Source organism: Solanum lycopersicum, chromosome 11 (genome assembly GCF_036512215.1).
Source record: "Solanum lycopersicum chromosome 11, SLM_r2.1".
NCBI lineage: Eukaryota > Viridiplantae > Streptophyta > Magnoliopsida > Solanales > Solanaceae > Solanum > Solanum lycopersicum.
In genome coordinates, this window is record NC_090810.1 from 26,527,663 (window position 1) to 26,537,608 (window position 9,946).

General features: G+C 39.8%; 1 long non-coding RNA gene across 1 annotated transcript; it reads left to right on the forward strand.

Moving 5' to 3' along the window:
* The first annotated feature begins 1,774 nt into the window (after positions 1–1,774).
* LOC138339553 (uncharacterized) lies at positions 1,775–9,679 on the forward strand. Its single transcript, XR_011212387.1, has 2 exons — positions 1,775–3,022; positions 4,354–9,679. It is a non-coding gene; the product is annotated as an uncharacterized lncRNA (long non-coding RNA).
* Positions 9,680–9,946: the final 267 nt, after the last annotated feature.

Sequence of the window (9,946 nt, forward strand, 5' to 3'; positions counted from 1 at the left end):
AACTGAGCCAAAGGGGGCCATCAAGAAGGCCAACCTCACTTTCACGGCGAACTTCTTGTTGCTGATTGTCCTTCACTACCTTTCCCCCATAGTTGCTGATAATATCAATACATGGGATCGAGCAGTGTTGATGGCGGCGATGATAGCCGAGTTCGAGGTTGACTTCACGTGGCTCTTAGAGGCAGTCATGCACTAGAGGGCTTTCCAGGTCACCACTACTTACCCTTTCCCGTGCATGATCTTTGCTCTCTGCAGGTCCGCAGGTGTGCCTATATGGCATGTAGATCAGCTCAAGACCCCGCAGGGCACTGTTGTCATCGACCTCATCAGAGATGAGGCTAATGAGTTGGCTCCACGCAGAGGGCCCCGTCCAGAGCTGCCCCCACTTGCTAATGATCTTGCAGATACGGTAGCCCAGGCCCGCACGGCTACACAGGCGGCGTCCACTGACACTACCCTGGTCGAGTCTATCCCGAGTAGTAGCACTACCCCGAGCTCATCTCACACAGCCCCTCTACCGGCACTGGTCCCATTTGCTAAGGGTCCAAAAATTAGAGGCACAAATGGCTACACTTCTGTATCATATCCAGCAATGGATGTAGAAGTCAATTACTGAGTCAGAAGAGTGCCTAGAGCGGAAAATGGTGCAGTATACAGAGCGAAGATCGCTGAGGTTCACCAGTGCTTGGACGCCTTTGAGTTAAGGGTGTTAGCCCGACCAGCCCCTACGGTGGATGTGTCGACTCGGAGTCTGAGGCCTTTTCTGTCGAGCTTGCTGAAGGCACAATGTTGGCGGCCCTATTTGTCACTTCCGAGATTCCACCACCTCCCCCTTGAGAGAGTGCAAAGAGGCGTAGGGGTCGAGCAGAGGACGAGGCGCGAGCACGGAAGAAGGAGCGTCGAGAGATGGAGGCTGCGAGAAGAGCCTCATTTGCTGAGGAGGAGGCGCACAAGATGAGAGCATCAGAGTTAGCGGATGGGGCGTCTAGCTCCCGCACTGTGGAGATAGCAGGAGGCACTACTGATGGTGCGGTTCTTGCTGAGGACACCACTGAGGGTGTCCAGATTGCAGAGAACGTGGGTTTTGGGGAACCGGACCCACTAGGTTGCTAATCGACGGCGCTTTGTGCCACAGGTTTGCTTCACCTACCACTCTATTATTTAAATTTTTATGCATTGGGGACAATTGCATGTTTTTTTGTTGGGGTGGGGTAAATGGAAAGTGAGTGTTAGGGTGAAGTCTGAGTAGCCCAATTTAGTATCCTCTTTTGGGGTTTTCTTGCCTGTGTTCTTTTTCCCCAAAAGACTGATTACTTTTTCTGTTGAACCGGCATGTTTATATCTTTTGTACATAGTTTAATTTTTGAGCATGATGGCTAAAATGATATCCTGATAAACTTGAAAATGATGCATGACTAGGCATAGTAACTGATAAATGTGTGGCCCTAGATATGACATAAAGGTCGCCATTGCATTACCCTAAGTCTAAAATTTGAACTAGGTGTCTAATAATCTTGTATAGTGATTAGATGTTAAGTGAGTGTGAGGAAAATTTGAGTAGTCCACTACTTGTACTGAGCTAGAACTTGCCTGGTTAGTCATGCTAAAAGTGAGCTGTAATAGACAATTAGGAAAGGATCATAGGGCCCTTATTCAATATAGCCCATTTCTAGCCTAAATAAAAGAAACCAAATGAAATTTATCCTTCTTTGATCCAAATGATCTGAGCTTAAATTTGACCTTTCTTTTTTACCCCAACTGATCTTTTCTGGGAACAATGTGTTGGCCCTGGTCTTTCCTTGGACATGTGCACCTCAGCTTATGCCAAAAGCATAAGTTGAGGGTGGCTAATGCAGTAAACAACCTTCATTATGGCCCTAACCCAACTTTGGGTATTGTGTACCTTGACTCATGGCAAAGCCATGAGTTGAGGGTGGCTATTATGAGGAATGCTCTGGAAAGTGGGGTTGAAAGAACAAAGAGAGAGAATGAACAAAAGATAAGTGACTCAAGAATTAGTTGAAAGAAAAGTAAAGAAAAAGAAAAATATACAAGAAATACAACCAAGAAAAGAAGAGAGTCACTTACACAAATGAAGAAAGAATAGAAAATAGCAAGGTGAAAGAATATGAGAAACTGGGCGAGATAAAATGATAGAAAGTGGAAGGTTTAGCCGATATGTCAAGGAGGGTAACAAGTCATTAAATATACCTAAACACCCTACCTGACCCTGAGCCTATGTTACTAGCTAAAAAAGTTCTATCGTGATCCTAAGGGTTGTATAGCGAACTTAAGGCAGTGAAAATAAGGGCAATCTTATGGCAATAGGTATGAATGAGTGTGACTTTGTTCTGAGAGGGAGTGTTGAAAAAAAATCCTTATACTCAAACTAAAATCATTGTGTGAAAAATGAGGATTTTGTTTAAAGTGAGGACACTAGTTGAAATGCCGGAATTGTTAGCACCTCGGTGAGAAATTGAAGAGGATAGGTGTTAGTGCATGGCAAGTCTGTGTCATGTTCTGATCCCACATAATTCAAGCCTAATAGTTGTTATGCCTCGTATTTTTTTTATACGTAGTGCGCATCGTGATCTAGAAGACGTAAAGAAATATTAGGCAAGGATGTTATTTCCAAATATGATATTAAGTGTAAGTTGGCTAATGTAAGTGCCATTAACTTTAAGTGAGGGATTAATTAGTGGCTAATTTGGATTGATTTAATCCAATGGGCCCCACCACTCATAATTAGTGGCTGATTAGGATTAATTTAATCCACTGGGCCCCACCACTCAAGGCAAAAATAAAAAGGGATCAGATTGTGGGCTGGCCTTAGTGGACAGGTGTAGAGGGGGGCTGCCTCAACTTCATACTATTAAATGAGGTGGAGAAATCCACTCCATGCTAAATAAAGTGGTGAAATGCATTGCTGCATATCATCTTCTTCTTCACCACTTGTCTTAGGCAGCCATGGAAATGGAGAAACCAACCCTGCAACTCTTGGCCAGCAGCTGCAAATAATTTGGTTAGTAATGTCCTTGTTTGGTGTGTTAATTCTTTAGAATACCCTTGTTAATTATCCATTAATTTTAAGAAGGGGGCGTGACCAGTAGCTTAGGAAGTTTGTTTTAGTTATTGAATGTGCTAAGTATGAACGGAAACCATAATCGGATTATTAGTGGTTTCGTGTTGGTGCTTGGGCTGTTTTGACTAAAGCAAACTGCAGGAAAATTCTGTTTTGGCATTATGTATATGTTGAATGTGATTGTGAGTATATACTCCAAAGGATGAATACGATAAGGTAGATGTGTTGCGAATTATAAAACGAGTTATCGCTCGGTGTGTCGTTGCTTCGCTGCTATGGTTGCCGAGACGGAACTGTTTTGGGGAGGGGGCTGTTTAATATGATTCTTTGGGTTATATGTGTTATTGGTATTGCTGTGGATAATTTGGATTGTTGTCGGATTGGGACGAAGTAAGGAAAATAGGGGAAGTGCTGCCGAATTTTCGTTAGATTATTAGCTAGCTTACAAGAAAGTAAAGCACGATGTTTATCTAATTGCGACACTATTGTTGCTTGTTATAGATTAATAGCTTGAGAAATAAATATTGGACGTGCGGCTCGATTATACGGTATGTAACGCTGTCCCTTCTTTCTTTGTTTGGCATGACTTTTAAAAATAAGTGAATAACGGACAGATTTGATACTTACCTCTAGAGCGTCTAGGTGACGTATATTCTTGCTTCCACAATTATTCCTCTATATATCGGCTATGTCTAAGGCTATGATGATCTATAATATCTATGGTAGTGCTTCTTAGAGTCATTGAGATTTTACGTTTCCATATCGTATTAAAGGTTCATAATCTTGATAAAACATTAATCTTTGGTAATACTCCTTGCTGATCACGTTGATTGTTCTATTGAGTTATAAGAAATGATTTTAATTGCATATGGTTACTCATAATATTCTGCTCGTGCATAGAGTCATTTATCATTTCACTGAGTCCCGGGCCGGATAATGTTCGTGTGGAGTTTCTTGCATATGTCACCGAGTTCCTCACTAGAGGGCCGGGTATGTATATTATATATATAATTGGTGATGAGGATGGTTATGATGATGATGATGACGGAGATGAAGTGATGATTATTTTGCCGAGCCCTTTACTAGGGAAGCTGGGCACCTTAAATGTTAAATATATGCATGATTTTCACTTAAAAAGGTATATGTGTAGTGATATTTTCTTTCGACTTGCCATATTGGTATCCTGTCATCTTTACCTTATGCTTTACATACTCAGTACATTGTCCGTACTGACCCCCCTGTCCTCGGGGGGCTGCGTTTCATGCCATCAGGTGTAGACGCACAGTTCGGTGATCCTCCCGCCTAGGATATCTACTCTGCTAATTGGGAGAGCTCCACTGTTCCGGAGCCCAGTCGTTTTGGTACATAACTTTTGTGTAGTCTTTTGCTCGTCTATGGGTATGGCGGGGCCCTGTCCCGTCGAGTTTCACTAATGTACTCTTAGAGGTCTGTGGACATTATGTGGGTTGTATATATATGTTTTGGATAATGGTCTGGACATGGTTTGTTTGGGATGTCCGCTTGTACAGGGGCAGCCTTGTCGGCTGCGTACATCATTGTGTATTGTGTAGTGGCAGCCTTGTCGGCATACGTATGTTATTATGCTTTGAATAGTGGCGGCCTTGTCGGCTCGCGTATGCCGTTATGGTTGAATGGTTATGACTCCTTATGAGACAGGTCCTCTTATATATATATGACGTTGGGGTTGGCTTGATTTGATTAAATTCCATATTGTCTTAGTTTCAGTTGGTTATACTTAGCAGGTTTGTATGTGGGTGTCCAAAATGGGCACTAGTCACGGCCCATCGGGTTGGGTAGTGACATTAACCTTAACCCTAACCATAACCCCAAACCATTTACCTAAAGCCCCACGCCTAAAATACCATAACCCAAACATTAATCACTAACCATAGAGTTTAATATTTAATATTTGGGTTTTTGTATTTTCGGCGTACTGTTCAAGGTTACGATTATGGTAAGAGTTAGGGTTAGGGTTTTTGGGTTCTTCAGGTTTATGGGTTTAGGGTTTAGTATTTGAGGTTTAATATCTATGGTTTAACGTTTAATGTTTTGGTTTTGGTATTTTGGGTTTGGGGTTTAGGGTTTAGGTTGTTTTTAGGTTAATTTAAGGGATAGGGTTTAGGTTTTCTTTTAGCTTTTAATGTTTGGGGTTATGGATTTGAGTTCTAATATCTATGGTTTATTGTTTAATTTAAGAGTTTTTGTACTTTGGGCTTATGGTTTAGGATTAAAGATAGGGTTAGGGTTAATGTTTATGTTAAGGATAGGATAAGGGTTAAGGTTTAGGGTTTTTTTAGGTTTTAGGTTTTGGATTATTGGTTTATATATACGGTTTAGTGTTTAATCTTTGGGTTTTTGTATTTTGGGCATGGGGTTTCAAGTAATGGTTTTGGGTTAGGGTTAGGATTAGGGTAAGGGTTAGGTTTTTAGGGTTAATTTTTTTTCATTTTTGGATATTTGGTTTAGGATTTGATATTTATAATTTGTTGTTTAGTGTTAAATGTTTGGGTTTTCGTATTTTGGACTTGGTGGTTTTTAGGGTTTAGGGTTATGGTTATGATTAGTGTTAGGGTGTAGGTTTTTTTTAGGTGTTATGGTTCAGGGTTTAGCATTTAAGGTTTAAAATATATGGTTTAGTATTTAATGTTTTGGTGTTGGTATTTTTGTCTTAGGGTTTTGGGTTTATGGTTTAGGTTAGGGTTAGGGTTAGGGTATGGGTTAGGGTAAGGGTTAGGGCTTGAGTTTTTCTTATTTTTTAGGGTTTGTATCTATGTATTTGATTTTTAAAAACTATGGTTAAGTGTTTCATATTTGGGTTCTCGTATTTTGGACTTAGGGTTTTTTTTTGAACTTAAGGTATAGAGTTTAGGGTTAAGGGTTAAAGTGTAGGTTTTTTTTTTAGTTTATAGTTCAGGGTTTAACATTTGAGGTTTAAAATCTATGGTTATTATTTAATGTTTGGGTTGTGGTACTTTGGGTTTAAGGTTTTTGGTTTATGGTTTAAGGTTAGAGTTAGCGTTAACGTTAAGGTTAGGGTTAGGGTTACGGTTTTGGATATTTTATGTTTCCAAGTTTAGGGTTGAGAATTTGATGTTTAAAATCAATACTTTCGGGTTTAATGTTTTTGTTTTCCTATTTTGGGCTTCGGGTTTATGGTTTATGGTAGGGTTAAGGTTAGGATTAATGTTAGAGTTAGGGTAAGGGTTAGGGTTTAGTTTTTATTTTTAGGTTTTAGGGTTTTGGGTTAACAATTTTAGTTGTAATGTCTATGGATTAGTGTTTAATTTAAGCGTTTTGATATTATGGACTTTAGGTTTAGGCTTAGGGTTAGGGTTTTGGATTTTTTTAGGTTATAGGTTATAGGGTTTATAATTTTTTGTTTAAAATATATAGTTTAGTGCATAATGTTTGGGTTATGGTATTTTGGGTATGGGATTTCAGGTGAATTGTTTAGGGTAAGGGTTAGGGTTAAGGTTATTGTTAGTATTAGGGTTTAGGTTCTTCTATGTTTTAGGCTATGTAGTTTAGGATTTGAGGTTTAAAATCTATGGTTTAGTATTTAATATTTGGGTTTTGGTATTTTTGGCTTAGGGTGTAGGGTTACGGTTACGGTTACAGTTAGGGTTTAAGTTTTTTTTAGGTTTCTGGGTTTAGGGTGTACGATTTGAGGTATTATATCAATGGTTTATGTTTAATGTTTGGGTTTTGGGTTTTGGGTTTAGGGTTTAAATTTTATGGTTAAGGTTAAGGATTGGTTAGGTTTAGGAATTGTGTTAGGGCTAGGGGTTGATGCCTTCTTTTAGGATTTTTGTTTGGGGATTTAGGTTTTTTGATTTTAAAATCTATGGTTTAGTATTAAATGTTTGGGTTTTAGTATTTTGGCCTTTTTTTATTTGAATTGCCCTTTGAGGGGTAGGGGCTGAGCAACACCCTAGGCCTTATCATTAATAACAAAAAAAATACAAGGAGCGGGGCATAAACCTAACCTCTGATCCTAAGATGGTTTAGAGTCAACTTCCAACAAGGAAGTCAACTCCTCCCCTTACACAAAAGATGAAGCCAAAATACTAAGCACCTAAGGAGAGGACTCCTCTCAATACAAAATATCTAGGAAACATAAACAAGGGAGACTCTCTTTTACAAGAGCATATAAAACTAAATCTATAATAACCTATTAAAATTAGCTATAATTATAATTATAGCTAAGTTGAAAAGGAAAGAAGGCACTCAAGGAGGTTCTTAATCTTCTTGGTATTCTTTCTCCTAAAGCTAGGCATTTCCAGTAACTCGAGTTGATAATAGGCCTTTGCTTCCTTAGGCATTTGCTGGCTGTTGAAGTATATATGTGGGGTGTCTTGTGGCTGTGTTTTGATAGTGCATCAGCCACCCAATTTGATTCTCTGAATTACATATATGCATTTGAAGTTATGAGTTTGATTGATGAGTTTTTGCATCCTCCCCATTTGATTTATGATGCTCAATTCAGGGGCACCCTTTTGTAGAATACAGTGCACCACTAGTTGGGAGTCAAGCTCTAGTATTATGTTTCTATAACCAAGCTCTAGTGCGCAAGTTAAACCAAAGATGGCAGCCTCTATTTTAGTTTTGTTGTTTGTTCAATCTATAAGTGGTGTTGTGAAGGCCATCACTAATTTACCTTCCCTGTCCCTTAGAATGCCTCCTGCCCCAATTTGACCAGGGTTAGTGATTGCACTGCCATCAGTGTTAATTTTGAGCCACTGGTCTAAGGTTTAATCCATTTCACCATGCTCACCTTGGTATCATGCACACATCTTTCACAGTGTGGGACTAAATCTGTCCACTTGGTAGGCCAATTAACTTGAGGGAATGTAGTGTTCAACATCTTGTAGTTGTCTTTGTAGATGGCATATTTAACCCTGCTGATGTTGGTTCTTTACCTCCATATTTGCAGGCACACATGTTCTTCCATAGGTTCCATATGATGAATATTGGAGTAGCCTGTACCGATAGTTTTTGTGGTGCATTTTTTGCCTTGGCTGTCCACCATTGCTATAGCAGTTGCTGCAGTGAAGAATGGTCCAACTGGAAACCTGTTGTGTTTGCAAAGGTGCTCCAAACCTTGTCGGCAAATTATCCTGTATTGAAGATGTGGTCTATGATGTCCATACCTGCTCTATCAAGACAACAAAAACAATGTAATGGTTCAATGCCAAAGTTAGACAATATTTTATAGTAGGGATTTTACTCCTTAGGGTTCTCCATAATAAAAAAAATATTTAAAGGGAATATTCTTATTCCTTAAAAGAGTGTTGAAGTTATTTTTAGCTCTTTTTTCCCTTATGTCCTCCCAGGTTGATCAGCTGCTAAAGCGTCCACGAGTGTTGAGTTTCCACACTGGTTGGTCAGGCAGCTACAGATGAGGAGAGATCTCTGCAGGTAGAATGTTGGAGAGTTTGCTAGCAGGTGCATGCTTCAATAGTTTTCTCCATCTCCACCTTCCTTCCTCCAAAAAATTTGCAATTGTTGAGTTATTGAATCTGTTGCCATTGATGGTGAATTGTGAAAACGGTCCATTACAAACCCAATTATCCCACCAAAAAGAGGAATATCCAGCTTGAGTTTTCCATTGAATGTGTTGCTCAGTCTCTTATCTATTCATCAACATCTATTTCCAAGTTAAGTAATCTCCAATATCCCATTTTTTGCTGACAGGGTTGGACCTTTGAAAGTATTTTGCTCTCAAAAAATCTCCCCGCAGTGTTTGTTTGGTTCTAAAAATCCACCATTGCTTTAATTGGAAAGCCTTGCAAATATTCTTTAAATTTCTCATGCCCACTCCTCATTATAAGAGAAGCTTAGGTTTTTTCAAGAAGCCCAATGGTACCTCTTCCTCTCATTTTTCTATCCCAGAAAGAGTCAGCCATAAGCATTTGAGGTAGCTACACCTGTAGGAGATTTTGTCATAGCTACGCGAGTATATAGGAATTGTTTAGTAGTTATATATAGTCATCGTACCGTAGCAGATCTAATAGAGTTAAATATGATTGAGTTTGATATTATCACGGGCATGGATTGGTTGGCTGCTTGTTATGCTAATGTTGATTGCAAAGGAAAGGTAGTTCGATTTCAATTTCCAGGGGAACCGATTATAGAGTGGATGAGAAGTACAGTATCACCGAAAGGTAAGTTCATTTCATACCTCAAGGCCGGGAAGATGGTTAGAAAAGGCTATATTTACCATCTGATTCGGGTGCATGACATAAAGGCAGAGGCACCGACTCTTCAATCAGTCCCGGTAGTTAATGAATTTCCCGATGTATTCCCCGAGGAACTTCCAGGCCTTCCTCCAGAACGGGAGATAGAGTTTACTATAGATGTACTGCCAGATACCGAGCCTATATCTATACCTCCTTATAGAATGGCACCTGCTGAGTTGAAAGAATTGAAAGAGCAATTGAGGGACTTGCTAGAAAAGGGCTTCATCAGGCCTAGTACGTCACCTTGGGGAGCACCGGTACTGTTTGTGAGGAAGAAGGATGGGTCGCTACGGATGTGCATTGATTATAGGCAGTTGAACAAAGTAACAATAAAGAACAGGTATCCCCTCCCAAGGATTGACGATCTATATGACCAGTTGCAGGGTGCAAAGTGTTTTTCAAAAGATAGACTTGCGGTCAGGTTATCATCAGGTGCGGGTAAGGGAGGCAGATATTCCAAAGACGGCATTCCGGACCCGATATGGGCATTATGAGTTTAGAGTGCTGTCTTTTGGGCTGACTAATGCTCCAGCGGTGTTCATGGATTTAATGAATCGAGTATTTAAACCATTCCTTGATATGTTTGTTATTGTATTTATAGACG